This window comes from Hemitrygon akajei, chromosome 12, assembly GCF_048418815.1.
Source record: "Hemitrygon akajei chromosome 12, sHemAka1.3, whole genome shotgun sequence".
Lineage (NCBI taxonomy): Eukaryota > Metazoa > Chordata > Chondrichthyes > Myliobatiformes > Dasyatidae > Hemitrygon > Hemitrygon akajei.
In genome coordinates, this window is record NC_133135.1 from 48,337,200 (window position 1) to 48,359,796 (window position 22,597).

The 22,597-nt window shown below is 40.3% G+C and overlaps 1 protein-coding gene across 1 annotated transcript in view; it reads left to right on the forward strand.

The window, feature by feature from the left end:
* The first annotated feature begins 481 nt into the window (after nt 1-481).
* stil (STIL centriolar assembly protein) overlaps nt 482-22,597 on the forward strand; it is a 67,383-nt gene continuing 45,267 nt past the window's right edge. The window contains exon 1 of the mRNA XM_073063048.1: nt 482-593. The gene's annotated coding sequence lies outside the window, so the exon portion shown is untranslated. The remainder of the gene's footprint in view (nt 594-22,597) is intronic.

Here is a 22,597-nt window from a genome sequence, read left to right on the forward strand (position 1 = left end):
GATGAACGCATGCGCAGTGGCGTTGGACATAGCTAAAATTGAGTACCGATTGACGCTGAATGAACGTTATCATAATGTGAAAAACATAATTCTGAAGCAATAGCTGTCCATCCAATGAAGAAAAGTTCGAAAGTTCCCCAGTTCATTACTGAAAGAGACACCAGAAACAGCTTCCAACCCGCATTAATAAGCAAGGGATGCTGGGTCTGACGGAGAACAAAGGGCAGCGCGGAGTATGAGAGGTGAGCAAGGCGGCGCAGGATTGGACAGCGCAGTAGAGGCGCCGGTTGATTGGACAGAGCGGGAGAAGCGCCGGTTGATTGGACAGGGTGGGAGAGACGCCGGGTGATTAGACAGGGCGGGAGAGACGGCGGGTGATTGGACAAGGCGGGAGCGGCAGCGGGGGATTGGATATGGCGGGAGAGGCGGCGGGCTATTGGACAGGGCGGGAGTAGCGGCGCGTGATTGGTGCTCGCGCGTCCTGGCAGGAACGTGGCGCCATATTTACTTTTGAATGATTGCATGGGCGAAGTAGATGTGATAGTAAAGGCGAAAGTTTTGGGAAGAGACGGGACGTTCGCCGCGGTGTTTCTGTAAGTGTTACTGTCATTGGAAACGTTGGGGAAGATACTCCGCTGAATTCTATGGTGAAATTGTGGGTGATCGTGTCGGTTTAGGCGAGTCCGGAAGGAAGCTGTTTGGGGTTAGAAGAGGCGGTGGTCGGTGTTACTGTCCAAGTGAAGCCGAGTGAAGATTCACGCTGTGACCCCCGCGGCAATCCGTCCCACTGTTTATTTACTCCTCACTTGAGAGGAAGGTGCACGGGATAATTGACTTTACGTTGCCCTAACCAGGACGTTGGATGTTTTGCATTCGACAACAGGACTGTCTTTAAAGAGACAAGGGCAATAGAACTGCTGGTTTCCAGGTTCACAGCGCCTTTTCTTGGAATTTTAGACCCCAGATAATTTATTGTTTTACTGAAATGCTATCAGTTTTAATGGTTTCGGTTCCATTTGCAACCGGCAACCCATTTCTACGACAACCTACAATGCTAATTAAATGCCGATTAACATTCAGTCGGGAACATTTAGCCCTTTTTTAAATTTAATATGCCTACTTGCGCACGGTTTACTGGACTTGTTTCCTTCTCATATGGGAGCCATTTGGCCCATCGAATCCAATGCCGACTCTCAGAGCACTCTAGGAATCTCAGTCCTCATTATTTCCCGTGCCACCTATTCAATAGCCATTGAGTCAATGCCAACACCCAGAGCAAACTATGAAGCCCAGCCCTCTTATTTATCCATCCCATCTATTCTCTTAACCTTTCATCCACCAGCTATTAATGCTGGGGACAAGTTACAACGAGGGCTATGCCAGCAGGTACTATTTTGGGATATGGCTGGGTGGAAACCAGAACATCCGAAATTTAACTGGTCACAGGAAGAACATGTAAACTCTCCATTATGTGCACCTAGGGTTAGAACTGAAGCCTGTACTGTTGTGAGGTAACAGCGGTAGCTAGCTGGCAGTGATTTCCACTTTCACTGCTTTCACAGATTTAGTTTATAACCCAATTCTGCAGTTCATCAAATGCTATGAAATATTTAGTTATTAGGCATCTTTAAGAGTTGTGAATCACCAATGCAATATGTGGTAAATTATATAATATGAAATGAATTAATTGAATAATTTGAAAAGCAAGAACTTAAGCAGCTAGTTTGGATTTGGCACGTGACCAACCTGGTTTCTCTTTAAGTGACCATTGTAGATTATCTTTTCATTTCCATCTGTTTTAGCTGAATGTGGTCCAGTTTCACCCTGCTAATAACAGCTGTTTAATGATGGAGAATTCATTATTTCAGTTGGCAGACAGAGCATGCCATGGACATAATATAATGAATAGTATCTTCAATCCACTGTTGATTTGTAGTCTTGGTTATTTTTAGCCACTTATATTTGTGTGTAGTGGGACTCACTGCATGACAGTTTTCTTTTGAAGGTGTTTAAATTGATTGGCAGGGTGGAGATATGTCTCTTAACAAAAGAGATGTAAGAACTCCTTCCCTCCTCGGGGTCAGGTGAAGCTATGTGAGTAGGTGGTGAACGGTTGAATGAGCACCTGGTGCATGTCACAAGTCCTGGTTATGTGGCCACTGACACCAGACAGACAATCTCTGAAGAGTAGTGATAATGGCTGGGGTCACCTATCTTGTTAAGACACTGCCCAGAAGAAGACAATAGCAAACTACTTCTGTAGGGAAAAATTGCCAAGGTCATGATTGCCCACATCATATGCTGTGGCACATAATGAATGTTTAAATTGATGGTTATATCTTAATCTGATGTTAAGCATTTTTGTCTTTTGTAGCAACTAATAACAATTGTGCAGAAAAATTGTGAAAAACTGATTTAATGTAGCTTTAAGATATCTTTTTCTTTTCTATTCATCCTTGCAGCAAGTGTGTTCATGTTGCCTAATCAGCTGCGCATTCCTTCTGGCTGTGCCTTTCTCTCTTGGTCCATTCGACACTACTCAAATGCCATTTTTTTGTTCAAAACAACAAATCTATTTTTGCCACAATTATTAGGTGTGACCCCTTCATTGGGTCTGTGATATCCATTATCTGTTTACTCTATTGTTTTTCTCTCCAATTTTTTTGTGAAATGTATACTGTAACAAAACCTGCTTTAATAAATTTTGTCCACAATATGTAGATGTCTAGATGGTGAAATTATCAAAATGCGAACAGATGCGATCAGTAGTGAGAGTGAATAGTTTACAGGGAAATGTGTTGGACACTGATCTTAAAGCTTGTATAGACTTGTTGGCTGAATGGCAGCCTGTTATATCTTCCAGACATATGAGAACAATTATGTAAGCATGAGAATTATTTAGCAACAATAACTTCTGGGATCCATAGATGTGTTAGAATAGATGTCATTGAAGTTGATTGGTTTGGTAACAACATCTCCACAATCTCCATCAGCACAGGTGCACCACAAGGCTGTATGCTCAGTCCCCTGCTCTACTTGTTTTACATTTACGATGGTGTGGCTCAGCACAGCTTCAATGCCTTACTTAAATTTGCTGATGTTGCCACTGCCGTTGGCTGAATCAAAGGTGGTGATGAATCAGCAAGCAGGAGAAAGACTGAGAATCTGGTTGAGTGGTGCCACAACAACAACCTCTCATTCAGTGTTAGCACGACCAAGGAGCCAATTATTGCTGATTGCCGTTCTCTTTGGGGTGGGGTGGGAGGGGTAGAATCATAGGTGGAGGGGCTAGGCAGCTTTAAATTCCTTGGTGTTATCATTTCAGCAAATCTGTCCTGGGTCCAACACAAGCAATATTATGGAGAAAGCACGGCAGCTCTTCTACTCGCTTAGAAGTTTGTCAAAGGTTTAGATATCTTGTCAAATCTTTGCAAACTATAATGTGTGGTGAAGAGAATATTGACTAGATGCATTATGGCCACGTATGGAAACACTAATGTCCTTGAATGGAAAATCCTACAAAGAGAGGTGGGTATGGCCCAGTCCATTATGAGTAAATCCCTCCCCACCATCCAGGACATGCTCTCTTCTGCTGCCGTCAGGAAGTAAATACAGAAGCCTTGGGACCCACACCATTAGATTCAGGAACCATTATTAACCCTCAACAATCGGGGTCTTGAACCAGAGAGGATAACTTCCCTAAACCATCATTGAACTGTTCCCATAACCCAAGGGCTTACTTCCTACAAGGCGAAACCTAACATCATGAATGGCTGTGATGTTTCACTCTCAAATGAGTTTAATACCTTTTATGCATACTTTGAAAGATATTATAAAAATACTCCTGCGTAAATCCTTGCAGCATCTGGTGACCCTGTGGTCTCTGTCTCAAAGTCTGATGTCAGAACATCTTTCAAGAGAGTGCACCCTCAAGGTGCTGGTATACCCAGTAGGGCACTGAAAACCTGTTACAACAAACTGGCAGAAGTATTCAAGGAAATCTTCATGGTCTCACAGCTGTGGTTGGAAATTTCCACTTACTTCAAAAGGGTGACAATCATGCCACAGCCCAAGAAGTGCGGGGTGATTTGTCTCAATGACCTTCATCCAGTTGCACTCACATCTGTTGTGATGAATTGCTTTGAGAGGTTGGTTATGACCAGAATCAACTCCTGCCTCAGCAAGGACTGCAATTTGCCTATGCCATCATAAGATCTCACTTGCTCGTCACTGAGTCTTGGATCATCTGGACGATAACAATACTGACATCGATTTATTGATTACAGCTCAGCATTCAACACCATCATACCCCCAGTACTAATCAACAGGCTACAAAACCTGGGCCTATATACTCCCTCTGCACCTAGAACCTTGACTTCCAGTAGAGATCAGAAATAACATCTTGCTGACATGGATGCACATCATGGATGCATGCTTAGCCCACTGCTCTATTCTCTCTACAACCACAACTGTGGCTAGGCAGAGCTCAAACGCCATCTATAAGTTTGCCGATGACAGAACTATTGTTGGCAAAATTTAGATGGTGACAAGGAGGAGCACTGGAGTGAGTTAGATCAGCTGGTTGAGTGGTGTCACAATCTACAACATTGCACTAGCATCAGTAAGACCAAGGAATTAATTGTGAACTTCATGAAAGGGAAGTTGAGAGAACACACACACCAGTCCTCATCAAGGGATCAGCATTGGAAAGTGTAAGCAACACACACTCGACTGTACTTTCCATAGATGCTGCCTGGCCTTCTGAGTTCCTCCAGCATTTTATGTGTTGCATCTGCAGATTTTCTATTGTTTGTGAGAAGAGGGCATGACCTGGGTGATGGGGGTCCTTAATGATGGATGCCGCCTTTTTCCGGCATTGCCTTTTGAAGGTGTCCTCGGTGCTGGGAAGACTAGTGCTGTGATGGAGATGGCTGAGTTTAAAACTTTCTGCAGCTATTTCCAATCCTGTGTAGTGAATGCTCCATACCAGACGGTGATGAATGCTCTCCACAGTAGATAGATAGATAGATAGATACTTTATTCATCCCCATGGGGAAATTCAACTTTTTTCCAATGTCCCATACACTTGTTGTAGCAAAACTAATTACATACAATACTTAACTCAGTAAAAAATATGATATGCATCTAAATCACTATCTCAAAAAGCATTAATAATAGCTTTTAAAAAGTTCTTAAGTCCTGGCGGTTGAATTGTAAAGCCTAATGGCATTGGGGAGTATTGACCTCTTCATCCTGTCTGAGGAGCATTGCATCGATAGTAACCTGTCGCTGAAACTGCTTCTCTGTCTCTGGATGGTGCTATGTAGAGGATGTTCAGAGTTATCCATAATTGACCGTAGCCTACTCAGCGCCCTTCGCTCAGCTACCGATGTTAAACTCTCCAGTACTTTGCCCACGACAGAGCCCGCCTTCCTTACCAGCTTATTAAGACGTGAGGTGTCCCTCTTCTTAATGCTTCCTCCCCAACACACCACCACAAAGAAGAGGGCGCTCTCCACAACTGACCTATAGAACATCTTCAGCATCTCACTACAGACATTGAATGACGCCAACCTTCTTAGGAAGTGCAGTCGACTCTGTGCCTTCCTGCACAAGGCATCTGTGTTGGCAGTCCAGTCTAGCTTCTCGTCTAACTGTACTCCCAGATACTTGTAGGTCTTAACCTGCTCCACACATTCTCCATTAATGATCACTGGCTCCATATGAGGCCTAGATCTCCTAAAGTCCACCACCATCTCCTTGGTCTTGGTGATACTCTCCACAGTACTTATGTAGAAATTTGCAAGAATCTTTGGTGACATACCAAGTCTCTTCGAACTCCTAAAGCAATATAGCTACTGCCCTGCCTTCTTTGCAGTTGTATCAATATGTTAGACCCGGTAGAGATCTTCAGAGATATTGACTTTGCGGAACTTGAAACTGCTCACTCTTTCCAAGCAAAAGAAAATCTGCAGATGCTGGAAATCTGAGCAACACACACAAAATGCTGGCAGAACTCAGCAGGCCAGGCAGCATCTATAGGGAGAAGTACGGATGATGTTTTGGGCCAACATCCTCTTCTCATTGCTACCATCAAGGAGAAGTTACAGAAACCTGAAGGCACACTCAATGTTTTAGGAACAGCTTCTTCCCCTCTACCATCACATTTCTGAATGGACAATGAACCCATGTACACTACCTCACTATTTTTTCACTCTTTTTGCACTCTTTATTCAATTTATTATTATACACTATAATTTAGTTTTTTGTAATTTTTTTATTGAAGTTCATGAAACAAACATTTCCATAAGATGTATTTCAGACATTGTACATATATATCATATAATCATATATATCACAAAATCTCCACAAAGTATTTATCTGGGGTAAACACTTATAGAAAAGAGTGGAAAGAAAAAACAAGCAAAAGGAAAGAATTATGTACAAGTAGGGAGTGATTTTTTATTTACAACAGATTCATTGATTTGTGAGAATAAAATCAGGTCTATGAGGCATTGACTATGAGTCTATGAGCTTAAACCATTTTTCCCAGTATGAATCAAATTGTTCCAGCTTATGAATAACAGATGCTGTTATCTTCTCCATTTTGTAAATGTCCATTGTAATTTCCATCCATGTACCGTAGATCCCGGATTTTAAGCCGCTACTTTTTTCCCACATTTTGAACTGCTTTGAAATTTGCGGCCTTTAAAACGGAGCGGCTAATGCATTATTTTTTTTCATGCCGCCTCGTAAACATTTTGCCTCGTAACAGTAGACCAATAAAATTGATGAGTAGTTCACAGAGGTCCAATGAAATTGTACGATAAATCAAGCGCACTTTCACAATTAAATTATTGTAAATCAGTCATTTGTACTCACCCTCATCAACATGGAAAACACTCGAAGAAAAGCATTGTGCTGCCTTTATGGCAGTTATTTAGTTTATAATATTTTCGCTTAGTAATTCATTTTCTAGTTAAAGTTAGAAGAGTTTTAACTATATTTGTTTTCTGTACTACATCCCGGGATGCTATGACGTCACACCCGGTTTCGCCGTGTCTTGTGGGATACCAGTTTGCGATAAACGGAAAGGAGGGGGGGAGCGGCGGAGCCAAAACGCTGCTTTTAAGTTAAAGGCGATCAATAACTTTTCCTGGTAGGCTGCAGTATATATATTTTTTACCAGTCGTTAGGAGATATTGGAATGTTGTTCAGTAAAGAAGTATACGCAACGTATATTTAAAAGTAGCTGCGTTACGGGCACGGTTCGAAAAAAAGCATTTGCAATATGTATTTGTTTTTGTTACCATATGGATTTAATTAAAAGTTAAAAAATCCTCACGTGTAATATCTTTCTGTGTAAATATCTCATATTACAACGTGGGACACCTGCGGCCGAAAATCCAGTGCGGCCTTTACAAGTAAAAAATTGATTTTATTTCTAAAATTAGAGCCAGCGGCTTTTAATCAGGTGCGCTCTGTAGTCCGGAATCTACGGTATTTAAAGTTGGGCTCTCCTGTGATAACCATTTCCTAGTAAGAGTCTTTTTACCAGCCACCAACAGTATATTCATTAAATATTTATCTCTTTTCAACCATTCTTGAGCTATATATCCAAAATATATGGTCTTACTCTCCAAGGGTATTTCACATTTAAAGATGTCGTGTAGGGCATTGTGTATCCCCCTCCAATAGTTTTTGATAACAGGGCAGTCCCAAAAAATATGATAATGATTTGCATTTTGATTTCCACAATTTCTGCAGCAAACGGGGAGGTTACTATCATAGTGGGATTTCTGAGAGGGTGTAATATCTTATCAAGTTTTTCTATCCAAACTCCCTCCATTTCTGTGAATTGGTACACTTCCATTGATATCTCCATATTGTTGTCCATTCTTCCTCAGATATAATTATCCCTTCTTCCTTCTCCCATTTTGTTTTAATGTATGAAGTCGAATGTGTTTTAAGATTTGACAGCTCCTTATACATGCTTGAAATGATTCTACTACCATTATCTGAATTACCGTAGATTTCGCACTACAGAGCGCACCTGATTAAAAGCCGCTGGCTCTAATTTTAGAAATAAAATCAATTTTGTACTTGTACAAGCCGCACCGGATTTTAGGCCGCACCGGATTTTCGGCCGCAGGTGTCCCACGTTGTAATATGAGATATTTACACAGAAAGATATTACACGTGAGGATTTTTTAACTTTTAATTAAATCCATATGGTAACATAAACAAATACATATTGCAAATGCTTTTTTTCGAACTGTGCCTGTAACGCGGCTACTTTTAAATATACGTTGCGTATACTTTTTTACTGAACAACATTCCAATATCTCCTAACGACTGGTAAAAAATATATATACTGCAGCCTACCAGGAAAAGTTATTGATCGCCTTTAACTTAAAAGCAGCGTTTTCGCTCCGCCGCTCGCCCCCCGCCTTCCCGTTTATCGCAAACCGGTATTTCCCACAAGACGCGGCGAAACCGGGTGTGATGTCATAGCATCCCGGGATGTAGTACAGAAAACAAATATAGTTAAAACACTTCTAACTTTAACTAACAAATGAATTACTAAGCGAAAATATTATAAACTAAATAACTGCCATAAAGGCAGCACAATGCTTTTCTTCGAGTGTTTTCCATGTTGATGAGGGTGAGTACAAATGACTGATTTACAATAATTTAATTGTGAAAGTGCGCTTGATTTATTGTACAATTTCATTGGACCTCTGTGAACTACTCATCAATTTTATTGGTCTACTGTTACGAGGCAAAATGTTTTTGGCGGCATGAAAAAAAATCATGCATTAGCCGCACCGTAGTAAAGGCCGCAGTGTTCAAAGCTGTTCAAAATGTGGGAAAAAAGTAGCGGCTTATAATCCGACATCTACGGTATATGCTTTTCTAAAGAGCTCTATCAAGCATGTATTTGCCTTGGTTACATTTGTAAGCGTCTTATTAACATACTTTCGCATCTGTAAATACTGATTTAAAAAAAATCTTGTTTTTCTAATAAGTGTTTCTCTTCAAGCATTTCAAAACTGAACAGTGTTCCTTCTTTCATTATGTTGCAAAGAACTGTTATTCCTTTTGCTGTCCAGTCCTTAAATCTAGCATTCAATTTATTTGGTGTAAAATCAGAATCATATGCACACCATTTAAGAATTGCAATATCTCCCTCTAGATTATATTCTTTTATAGTAGTTTTCCATATTTTAAGAGTCAATTTCACCCATGGGTTATCAATAGTATTTATGTACCTTTGCAGGTTGTTATCAGCCAAAAATGCTTGTATGGGGATGGGAAGTACCCGCTTCTCAATGTTTTTCCATTGAGCATCATATGACGGGTTGCACCAACATATCACAGCTCTTAACTGTGCTGCAAAATAATAATCTCTAAGAGAAGGCAAGCCCCATCCCCCCCCTTTTCCATTGCTAATTGCAAAGTTTTGAGACGAACTGTAGGCCTTTTACCCTGCCAAATATACCTTGGTAGCATCTTGTTCCATTCATTGAATTGATTTTGATTAATCTCTATTGGTAGGGTCTGAAAGAGATATAACAGTCTGGGTAGTATATTCATTTTAATAGACTCAATCCTTGAACTGAGACTGAAAAAAGCAATCAGGCTCCATCTTGCCACATCTTCTGTAATTCTTTTATATAAAGGCTGATAATTACATTCTGATAATTTTGCCAAATCTTTTGGCATAATGATGCCCAAATATTTGAAAGACTGTGTGCCATGCCTAGGGGTATCGACTTTCATATTACTATAGCCCACCAAGAGAAATTGAAAGTAATTGGGTTTTATCTATGTTGATCTTGTATCCAGATAATTGACCATATTGTTTAAAGGATTGCATCAATTTAGGTAAAGAGTATGTTGGTTGCCCTAGATAGATCAAAATGTTATCCGCATAACAAGCCAATTTATGCTCGGTTCCTTTAATAGTAATTCCCCTGATATCTTCATTTTGTCTGATGTATTGAGCTAATGATTCTAGATATAACGCGAAGAGTAGTGGTGACCATGCACAACCCTGTCTCGTGCCCCTTTCTAGGGTAAGACTATTTGATAAATATCCATCGATTTTAATCCTAGCAGTAGGATTGTCATATAGTGTCTGTATAGTTTTAATAATTGTGTCTTGGAAATGAAATCTATGTAAAACTCTGTAAAGAAAATTCCAATTAACCGAATCAAATGCTTTTTCAGCGTCCACACTTATCACTATTGCTTTGTTTTTTTTTGTATATGATCCATAATGTGAAGTGTCCTTCGTATATTGTCTTGAGTCTGGCGTTGTCGTATAAAACCTGTCTGATCATTATGTATCAGTATGGGTAGAAACTCCTCTAATCGTTTGGCCATGATGGAGGTAAATAACCTATCATCTACATTAAGAACGGATATTGGTCTAAATGACCTGCATTCCATTTTTGCCTTCTTTCGGTATAGCTGAGATTATCGCTTCCTTCCAACTGGGTGGCATTTGTGCCTTTTTTAGAGCCCAGTTCAGTGTGGGGAGTAAAACAGGAATTAACTCATTTTTAAATTCTTTGTACCACTCTGCCGTATACCCATCTGATCCTGGTGACTTGCTTAATTTAAGCCTACTAATTGCAGCTTTTAATTCAACTTCAGTTATGTCAGCAGTCATCGTTCTATTTTGTTCTTTGTTTAAAGTGGGTAACTAGAGAATTCAAGAAGGTGTCAATTTGGGTTATGCTTCCCCCTGGAACTTTGGAATATAGCGTTTTGTAAAACACTTCAAAAGTTTCTTGAATTTCACTTGGCTTATTTTTTATCATTTTCGTTCTTGGGTCCCTAATTCAATGAATTGTATTTTCTGCTTTTTTTTTAGTTTCAACACCAGTATTTTCATAGATTTCGATCCACTTTCATAATGTCTCTGTTTCAGAAACATTAAGTTTTTCCTGATTTCTTGCGTAGCCAAATTATTTATTTCATTCCTAATTCTTTTAATTTCCCCTAATGTATCCTGTGCCAAATTCAATTTGTGTTTTTTCTCTAGTTCCTTCAACCTATTTTGTAATTCCTCTAATGTTTTATTCCTTATTTTTTTCTTATATGAAGATATCACTATAATTTTCCCTCTTAAGACAGCCTTAAGATTATCCCATAAAATGGGAGGTGAAACCTCTCCATTATCATTAAATTCTAAGTAGAGACCAATTTCTTTTTTAATTTGTTCCTTAAAGTACGGATCATTGAGTAGACTTGAATTTAGTTTCCAAATAGTATTCTTTGGTTGTAAGTCAAAATCAACAGATAAATATATAGGTGCATGGTCACTTACATCTTTTGTCCCAATTCCACAGGTGTTTATTTTGTCTTTGTCTTTTCCAAATGTTATGAAATAGTCTATTCTTGTATATACAGAATGTGGAGCAGAATAATGAGTATAATCCCTTCTGTCAGGAAAAAGTTCCCTCCATATATCAATTAAACCAACATCCTCAAAAAGTGTATTAACTTTCTTATGCAAAGATTTTGTTTCATAGGTTTTTCTATTGGAAGAGTCTAAGTTTGGTTGTAATTGTAAATTTAAGTCTCCCCCATATATCAGGAGACCTTCTGTTTCCGTGACCATAATATCAGTAATTTTCTGAAAGAAACCAATATCACTTCCCGGGGGTGCGTATATATTAAATAGAGTAACTGAATTGCCGTCTGTATTTCCCCTTAGCAGAATATATCTGCCCCCTTTATCTCCCATTTTGAATATTTTTTCAAAATTTAGCTTATTTGAGATAAGAAAAGCAACTCCTCTCCTATGTCCTGATTTATATGAGGAGAAAAACAGATTAGTGAAGCCCATTCTCTTTAGTTTTTTATGCCCATTATCACTTAAATGAGTCTCCTGTAAATATACTACATGGGCTTGTTCTTTTTTTCATTTTGGATAAAATTCTCTTATGTTTGATTGGATTTAATAGCCCATTTACATTAAAAGAAATGAATTTTACCTTGTCCTTAGCCATCTGTATTTATCTGTCAATGTATCATTGAAATTAGAATAAAACTTAATCGATCTACTCCCTGAACAAATAAGAATCAAGAAACTCAAATAATAACAAAAATGGCAATAAACGTGTAATTCCAAGGCTGAGGTCTCTAGTAAATGACCCTGCGTTGAGCTAGAGGAAATGTCTAGCTGTGGGGGATAACCCCTCCTATTTGGAGTTGAAGACCCCCATTGCAGTATTCATAAAAGTCAGTGAACAAATCCATTACACAGAAAAGATTTCCCTGTGTACTCTTATATACATACATATATACACACACACATATATTCTCATTTTGGTGGGGAAAAAGGAGTAAGTGAGCGAATAAAGAATAACAACTAAGTAATATAAAATCCACATTATAAATAAGTATTTCTCGAGATAGGTATATCACCGTTGACTTTTGCTTCTGTTTAGCTTCTCAACATTTTTAAAGTTATCCAAACCTTATGGCTCTTCTGAAGGGGGTGAGGACTGTCTTTGGGAAACTCCCGGTCTCTTCCTGATACGTTTCTCTCGGCCTCCTCCCGTCTCCTGCCTTCTCGTTTCTCGCACTATTTCCCAAGCGGAGCGGGACAATTCCTCAGCCAGTCTTTCCTTCGTTTTGGTCATGCTTGCCTTCATGTCTGTAGTCGCCTCTTCCACTGTCTGGTACAACCGTGTCCCGTTATCATAAAACACTTGAAGTTTAGCAGGGTACGGAGTTTGAAATCTAATCTTATTTTGCTTTAATACTCGCTTTACTTCGGAGTATTCTTTGTGTTTCTGGAGGACTACGGGGGAGGGGGGTAATCTTGGTCGAAATATATTAATTTATCCTCTAAAAACACCCTTCTTACCCCAGGCCCTTTGTAGACTCTGCGCCTTGGTGCTGTACCGAAGGAATTTAATTATTATCGAGCGTGGCTTTCTATCCTGGGTAGGTTTTGGGACTAAGGTTCTGGGCTCTTTCGACTTCCAGCTTCATAGCCGGGGGAAGATCCAGCGCATCCCGCGGTAACTTTCCTACAAACTCCGTCATAAACTCCGCTCCTTTGGGAACGTTGTAGATTCTGATATTTTTCCACCGTGATCTTCCCTCCAGGTCAAGCAGTTTACTTCTTGGTGATGTATGATTTTTATTGTCTTGATCAGTATCCGTTCCACGTTTTGAAAGCTATATTCTACCTTCTCAATGCCAGTCTCTGCCACCGCTATTTTTTCAATTAACGCTGGCGAGCTGCTGCTCTATTTCTTTCCGGAACTCTCTTATTTCAGGATTTCGAAGACATTCGCCCCTTCAACTGAACGAGGCCCGGTGTCCGCCTTGCTAGCACGCGGTCGGGTCGGAGAGCCGTTCGCTGCACTCCTCTCGGATGCAGGCTCCGCAGTGTCGCTTTTTTATTTCCATTTCTTCTCCCCATTTTTGCCCCTCTTTTCAGTTCAAATATTTTTCAAAAAATATTATATTTGACGGGTTAATGGGGCTTAATACGCGTTTTTCTGGAGGAGCGAGTGACTTAAGCTGCCATTCTCGACGATGACGTCACCGGAAACCAACTTACAGTTTTTTTATTGTGTATTACAATATACTACTGCCACAAAACAACAAATTTCACAGCTCATTATCATCATTATGTGCTGTGTCGTATGACATTCCTAGCAAATTTTTCAGCAGAAATGGTTTGCCTTTGTCTTCTTCTGGGCAGTGTCTTTACAAGGTGGGTGTCACCAGCCATTATCAATTCTCTTCAGAGATTGTCTCCCTGGCATCAGTGGTTGCATAACCAGGATTTGCAATATGCACCAGCTGCTCTTACGACTATTCTACACATTGCCCAAGAGTGACCTGCAACCTTTAGTAGAGACATATCTCCACCCCACCACACATGAAATATGTCTGTGAAATTTAACCTGATTCTGAAGAATGCTGCCTGCAAGAGGTTAGCAGTTTCTGATATGGCGTTGCCTTATCCAGATTGATTTTATTCTGGTATCATCATAACATAGATCTTTGTTCTGTCCAGAAAATGTCTTTAGACAGGTTCAGCATCTAATTACGTTGCACAATTCTTACATAAAAGAAATCATGGTAAGAAAGCTGTCTGTAACTGATCCCTTAATCAATTTAGAGAGCAAAATAATTGGTATATTCAAAAGAATTGGTTTAAAATGGACATAGTCGGCCCTCCTTATCCGCGGGGGATTGGTTCCAAGACCCCCCCCCCCCCACACGGATACAAAAAAACATGGATGCTCAAGTTCCTTATTTAACCTGTCTCAGTGCGGTGGACATTAGGACCCGGCCGTGCAGCTCTGAATCCGCAGTGTTTCTGTTCATGAAAATAATCACGATCATGATTGAAAATAAGGTGGAAGTAATAAAGTGATTGGAAAGAGGTGAAACGCCATTGGTCATTGGAAAAGCATTAGACTACAGTTGGCCAACAATTGGAACAATTTTAATGGAGCATGTGAAAGGCTTTGCCCCAATGAAAACTAAGCAACGCAGTGGTTTAATTATTGAAATACGTATGTTTCTTAAGCGTTTTATATACATAGTAAGGTAAAATATGTACTATATACTAAGAAAAACGTTTGACTAACTGACGCTAAATAATACCGGATGTATCTGTTCTGACTTCAAATCCGACTTAAACACGGACTCAGGAACGGAACTTATTCATAACCTGGGGCTGCCTGTACTTTTAAGTCACTTTTAGATTACTTATAATACCTAATACTATGTAAATAGTTGTTATACTGTATTGTTTAGGGAATAATGACAAGAAAACATAGTCTGTACATGCTCAAACAACGAGTGCTGGAGAGAGAACTTACAGGTTTTCCTGATCCGTGGTTGGTTGAATCCGCACATGCGGAATCCGCGGATAAGGAGGGCCGACTGTATTTAACAAATATTTTCAGTTGATTTTGTTACATCTTCTATAATACTTTTGGTGCCAATATGATGCAGAAAAATTAATACATGCCTTTCAAAAGATTTCTCTCTGCCAAATCTTCTGGAGAACACTCAGGGTAACACCAATGACAATTTCTCAATTTCTGTATTTGCGGACTTCAGGAAATTACTGTCAACTTCATAGTACACTGCTTTGCTATCATTACGATTCCAATTCTGGACAATTTAAAAATGTTAACCTTTTTCAATGAAGTGTTAATTAAGTCCTTAATAGCTTGTGCATAATTACTACAATGCAATCAGTCTGTGGGGAAAGGAGAATTTGCATGTGGTTAGAGAAATCCTTAAGAATACACTTAAAAACTTTCTTTTAATATAGGTTCCTACATACAGTATATGTCTCAATCTTTATTTTGTTTATTGAATTTTTAAAATGTGACCAAATATGGATCACTATCCATGCTGTTTGATTGTTGATTTGTTGCTTAGCAATATACTGAAGGCCAATAACATATTTTCCTGACAGCCAGACCGTCTTTACTTGTCAGTTTATGGGTTTATGAATAAGCATCCCTGTGTCATTCTTGCAATTCTCCCCCTTAAAATAGCACCATTTAAGGAAAATAACTTTTTTTATACCTTTACACATTCAGATTCCTTTATTATATGTACGTACATGGAAACATACAGTGAAAGGCATCATTTATGTTAACAACCAGCACACCCAAGGATGTACTGGGGCAGCATGCAAATGACATCACACGCTCTGGCACCAACATGGCATGCCCACAATACAGAACACAACAAGCAACAAAACAACAGCAAAACAAGCCCTTTTCCTCCAGGTGTTGACAAGGATAACCAGGCTAACTTGAACCCCCCCCCCCCCCCCCCCCCCCCCCCCTTTTTGGCTTTTGAGTATATGTTTTGTATTTTAGAGCAGGATTTGTTGAAGGTGTTCCCACACACCTCTGTGCATGATGAAGAAGCTACATCTGATGGATACTCAGCTGGCTCCCCGCTGGTGTGTTGGAACCAGTCATAGCCTAAGTTGCTGTCTCAGAATGAAGTGCTGATATGTGTTGGTCACTATTACACTCAATGCAGTGTATGATAGCTTTACAATCTTTTGCTTAGAGCTTTGAAGCACAACTTTTGAAACCCATTGAGTGCTCCTTTAGAAAGCATCTCCAATCTGCAAGTGTTTTTTTTTACTGCTTGCAGTTCTGACAATAGTTCTGCAAGCTTCAGTAGCTTCTGCAATTCTTGGTGTGAGGGCTTTTGAAAGCTATTGAGTCTACTGAAAAGATTATTTAATTGCTTCTGGAGAGTCATGGTATTTGTCCTGCCTCTGCCACAGCATTTGTAAATCCTTAGCTGGGTTATTAATATACACAGCTCTAACCCTGATTACATGCTCAGCATTCAACACCATAATTCTCTCCAGGCTTGGCAAGAAGCTCAGAGACCTCAACCTTCACCATGCCTTGTGGAGCTGGATCCGGTCAGATTGCTGACAGGTGGTAAGAGTGGGCTCCCTCATCTCTGCCCCTCTGACCCTCAACACGGGTGCCCCTCAGGGCTGTGTCCTAAGCCCCCTTCTTTATTCTCTGTATACTCATGACTGTATCGCCACCCACAGCTCAAATCTGCTAATTAAATTTGCTGACAAATAATAATGAGGCAGTCTACAGGGGAAAAAGTCATCACCCTATCAAGAAAACAACCTCTCTGTCAATGTTGCAAAAACAAAGGAGCTGGTTGTGGATTACAGGAAGAATGGAGACAGGCTAACCCCTATTGACATCAATGGCTCTGGGGTTGAGAGGATGAACAGCTTTAAGTTCCTTGACATAAACATCACTGAGGATCTCACGTGGTCTGTGCATACCAGCTGTGTGGTGAAAAAGGCACAAGAGCACCTCTTTCACCTCAGACAGTTAAAGAAGTTTGGTATGGGCCCCCAAATCCTAAGAACTTTCTACAGGTGCACAATTGAGAACATCTTGACTGGCTACATCACTGCCTGGTGTGGGAACTGTACTTCCCTCAATCGCAGGAGTCTGTAGAGAGTGGTGCGGACAGCTCAGTGCATCTGTAGATGTGAACTTCCCACTATTCAGGGCATTTACAGAGACAGGTGTGTAAAAAGGGCCCAGAGGATCATTGGGGACCTGAGTCACCCCAACCACAAACTATTCCAGGTGCTATCATCCAGGAAGTGGTACCGCAGCATAAAAGCCAGGACCAACAGGCTGCAGGACAGCTTCTTCCACCAGGCCATCAGATTGATTAACTTGTGCTGCCATAGCTGTATTTCTATGTTATATTGTTGCACACACTATTTATTATAAATTACGATAAATTTCACATTGCACATTTAGATGGAGACGTAATATAAAGATTTTCACTCATGTATATGAAGAATGTAAGTAATGAAGTCAATTCAATGTTGTAGCAACTCTCTGACAAGTCACATACAGACAAGGTTTGAGACTTAGTTCTTCTAATACATTGCAAAAGCTTAACTTCCAGGACAGACGACTGGCAGGCTGGTTGTCAAACACCTAAGTTCTGATGTGACCTGATCTTGATGAGCCAAATAGCGAGCCAAATCTAATGCACTTGCAGCTCCTGAATGAGGGCATTGTGAAGACTGGTTGGCCAATCAAGTGTCCTGGGTTGGAGAGACGTATCAACTTTTGATTGAAGTCTTCGCTGTAATGAAACTGCAGAAGAGGTGTTGTGGGTCCTTGCTGCTGTGGACCTTGACTATCAACGTCTGGACTATGTGAAAGGCATGTTGGCTGTGTGATATGGACAACCTCTCCTTGTCGTGCTGGAGAGCTCTTTTTTTTCCATGGCTCAAATGCATTTGGACATGCTCTTTAGTAAGCTGTTTTGGCTGTTGTGACGGTAAAGCATGACTGATTCTAATTGCAGATTCACCACTAAATCAGCTGCTGCTTCATACACCTTTGCCTTTGCTGAGACAAACTCAGCCTCGTGCTCTTCCTTGAGCTTATTTGGTGCAGCCTTTACACGTGCTTTCTCCATGTCTGTGTGAGCTTTCAATTTGCATCTCAGCTTTGCGCTTAGATTAACCCATGCTCATTCTTGCCACTTCGGTTCTTCTGCCACAGGCTTATGTTGCAGCTAACATAATCGTGGACTCATTCGAGTTTCGCAAATTCTGACTGACTGACTTCTGCATCTCGGCGATCATCGTTGCTCAAGTTGGAAGCTGACATTGTTGTGTACAGCATTTAGATTTGTCTCCAATCTGTGGGCAATGCCTTTTGAAAATGAGTTGTTTCTCTCTACTGCCTTTGCAGTGCATAAATACAAAGCTATGCAGCAAGTTATACATCTCAGAAGTTACCTGAGACGACAGCTTCTTTCAGGATTTTTAATGGTACCTTACTTGTGAAAAGGGTAACTAAAGAGTGGATGGAGATGGATGTCTTTCCACACGTGCTTCAAAACAAAATCCAAGTTAACCCGTATAGGAAATGATAGACAAAAGCAGCTTATATACAGGAAGTAATGTTCATACAAAATGAACTACACCTCTAGACACTAGAATGCCTTGGATTCCATGTGCTGTATCCTTTTGGACCAACCCGTCATGCTGAACCTTGTCAAATGACCTACTGATGTTTTCATAATTGCCCCCCTGGAATTAGCTATGGTATTCCCGTGCCACACTGTCTGCACTCTAGCAAATATTACATAATTCCATAAGGCGTAGGAGTGGAATTAGGCTATTTGACCCATTGAGTCTATTCTCCCATTCAATCATTTTGGATTTTTCCCCCTCCTCAGCCCCACTCCCCAGCCTTTCCCCGTAACCTTTGATACTATATTCAATCAAGAACCTATCAAGCTCTGCGTTAAATACACCCAACAATGTGGCCTCCGTAGCTGCCTGTGGAAATAAATTCCACAAATTCATCACCCTCTGGCCAAAGAAATTTCTCCACATCTCTATTTGCCCCTCTATCCTGAGGATGTGCCATCTTGTCTTAGACTCCCCTACCATGGGAAACATATTTTCCACCAACTCTGTCCAGGCCTTTCAACATTTGAAAGGTTTCAATGAGATTCTCCACCCCCTACTCCATTGTTCTTCTAAATTCCAGCGAGTACAGACTCGGAGCTATTAAATGTCCCTTGTATGAAGAGAGCCTGCAGAGAGACTTGGATAATTTAGGGGAATGGGCAAAGAAGTGGCAGGTGAAATGAGGTGTTGGAAAGTGTGTGGTCATGCACTTTGGTAGAAGAAATAAACAGGCAGACTATTATTTAGATGTGGAGAGGATTCAAAATGCAGAGATGCAAAGCAACTGGACAATCCTTATGCACGATACCCTAAAGGTTAACCTCCAGGTTAAGTCGGTTGTGAAGAAGGCAAATGCAATGTTGACATTCATTTCTAGAAGTATAGAATATAAGAGCAAGAATGTGATGTTGAGGCTTTATAAAGTACTTGTGAGACCACACTTGGAGTATTGTGTGCAGTTTTGGGCTCCTTATTTTAGAAAGCATATACTGACATTGGAGAGAGTTCAGAGAAGATTCATGACAATGATTCCAGGAATGAAAGGGTTACCTTATGAGGAACATCTGGCAGCTTTTGGGCTGTATTCCCTGGAGTTCAGGTGAATGGGGGGGGGGGGGGGGGGGAATCTCATAGAAACATTCAGAATGTTAAAAGACCTGAACAGGTTAGATATGGCAACATTATTTCCCATGGTAGAGAATTCTAGGACAAGAGGGCACAACTTCAGGATTGAAGGATGTCCTTTCAGAACTGAGATGCAGAGAAATTACTTTAGTCAGAGTGTGGTAAATCTGTAGAGTATGCTTGCCATGAGTGGCTGTGGAGGCCAAGTCATTGTGCGTATTTAAGGCAGAGATAGATAGGTTCTTGATTGGCCAGGCATAAAAGGGTATGGGGTGAAAGCAGGGGAGTGGGGATGACTGGAAGGATTGGATCAGCCCATGATTGAATAGTAGAGCAGACTCGATGGGCTGAATGGCCTACTTCTGTTCCTATAACTTATGGCCTTATAACCTTTTCATTTCTAGAATCATCCCTGTGAACCTCCTTTGAATCCTCTCCTTTGCCAGCACATCTTTTCTTTTATGAGGAGCCCAAAACTGTTCACAATACTCAAGGTGAGGCCTCACCAGTGCCTTATAAAGCCTCAGCATCACATCCCTGCTCTTGTACTCTAGATCTCTTGAAATGAAGGCAAACATTGCATTTGCCTTCCTCACCACCAACTCTACTTGCAAGTTAACCTTTGGGGTGTTCTGTACAAGGACTCCCAAGACCCTTCTCAAAGTTTTGGATTTTCTCCACGTATAGAAAATCATTTGCTTGTTTATTTCTTCTATCAAAGTGCATGACCATGCATTCTATAACATTGTATTTCATTTACCACTCTCTTGCCTATTCTCCTAATCCTTCTGCAGCCTACCTATTTCCTCAACACTACCTGCCCCCTCCACAGTCTTTATATCATCTGCAAACTTTGCAACAAAGCCATCTATTATCTAAATCATTTATATACATCATAAAAAGAAGCATTCCTAATACTGAGCCCTGCCGATCAGCACTAGTCACTGGCAGCCAACCAGAAAAGGATCTATTTATTCACACCTGTTGCCTCCCACCAATCAGCCAATGCTCTAACCATGCCAGTAACTTTCCTGTAATACCATAGGCTCTTAACTTGGTGAAAAACCTCATGTGTGGTACCTTGTTGAATGCCTTCTGAAAGTCCAAATATACAACATCCACTAACTACATCCTTTATCTATCCTACTTGTAAACATGTCAAAGAATTCCAACAGGTTCATCAGGCAAGATTTTCCTTGAAAGAAACTATGCTGACTTTGTCCAATCTTGTCCTGTGTCACCAAGTACTCCAAAGCCTCATCCTTAACAAATGACTTTAACATTTTCCCAACCATTGAAGTCAGGCTAATTAGTCTATAATTTTCTTTTTGCTGCCTTCCTCCTTTCTTAGAGTGGAGTGACATTTTGCAATTTTCCATTCATCTCGACCATGCCAGAGTCCAATGATTTTTGAAAGATCATTATTAATGCTTCCATAATTTCTGCCACTACCTCTTTCAGAACCCTAAGGTGCAATTCATCTGGTATGGGTGACTTGTGTACCCTTGGATCTTTCAGCTTTTTGAGCACCTTCTCCCTTGTAATAATAATTGTACTCACTTCTCTTCCATCGCACCTGTCGACATTTAGCACACTGCTAGTGTCTTCCACAGTGAAGACTGATACAAAATACTCATTTAGTTCATCTGCTCTCTCCTTGTCCCCCATTATTACTTCTCTGGCCTCATTTTCTAGCGGTCCTATATCTACTCTCATCTCTTTATTTTTTTTACATACTTGAAAAAGCTTTTACTGTCTCCTTTGATATTCTTTGCTAGCTTGCTTTCATATTTCATCTTTTCCCTCCTAAAGATTTTTAGATACTCTGTAGGTTTTTCAGTTTCCCAATCCTCTGTCTTGCCTCTGATTTTTGCGTTGTCTGCCCTCTCTTTTCCTTTTACATTAGGTTTGACTTGTCAGCCATGGTTGTACAATTTTTGCCATTTGAGTATTTCTGTCTTTTGAATACATCTATCCTGCACTTTCCTCATTTTCCCCAGAAACTCCAGTCATTGCTGTTCTACCATCATACCTGCCAGCATCTCCTAATGTACTTTGGCCAACTGCTGTCATACCACTGTAATTTCCTTTACTCCACTAAGATACTGCTATGTCAGACGTTACTTTCTCTCTATCAAATTTAAAGAAACTCAATCATATTGTGATCAGTACCTCCTAATAGTTCTTTTACCTTAAGCTCCTTAATCACCTTCGGTTCATTACATAACACCCAATCGAGTATTAGGGGTGTTTTGTTCGCACTCAGCTGATGTTTACTCTCGTCTCTGATTTATGATTTAACAACGGTCATAGCTTTACATGTGAACTCACATCAGTTATTAGACAGTCTTATTTGCAACATTAATGTTAATAAAAAATCATCCAATATTATATCTTAACAATTTTTTTGTTTTTGATATATTTGAATTCCCAACCTATTGCTTTTGTTTTTTGTTTCAGTGTTTTGTGTTTACTAAATTTAAAACTTTTGCTGTCATAATAATAAGTACTTTATTAATCCTGAGTGGGGAAATTCCCTTATTACAGCAGCAACATCTAAAAACTTACTTAGCAGTGTGCAGATTTAACTAATAATAAAGTACCAGATAATAATAATAATATAGGCCTTTGTCTGCTCAGACAGTATTGAAGCTGGGTATGGTAGCACCACAGTCCAGGAACTGCGCATGTAGCCAGCTCTTAGTTAAGCACTATTGCTTCTGGATCTCGATCAGTGCACCAAGCTCATCTATTTTATTTCCCAAGGACCCCACACATCACATGATGATCATGAAGAACGGAAGGTCTATATTTCCTCCTCCCAGCCTCAACTTTCACTCTGGGTCTGCAGCCTCTGCGTCACCTCCCCAAGTTTCCATGGAATCTCAGATTGTACTCCAGCAGTAGTGTCGGTTTGCATCGCTCAATCAGCTGGTCTCTGGAATATGCACAACCTTTACT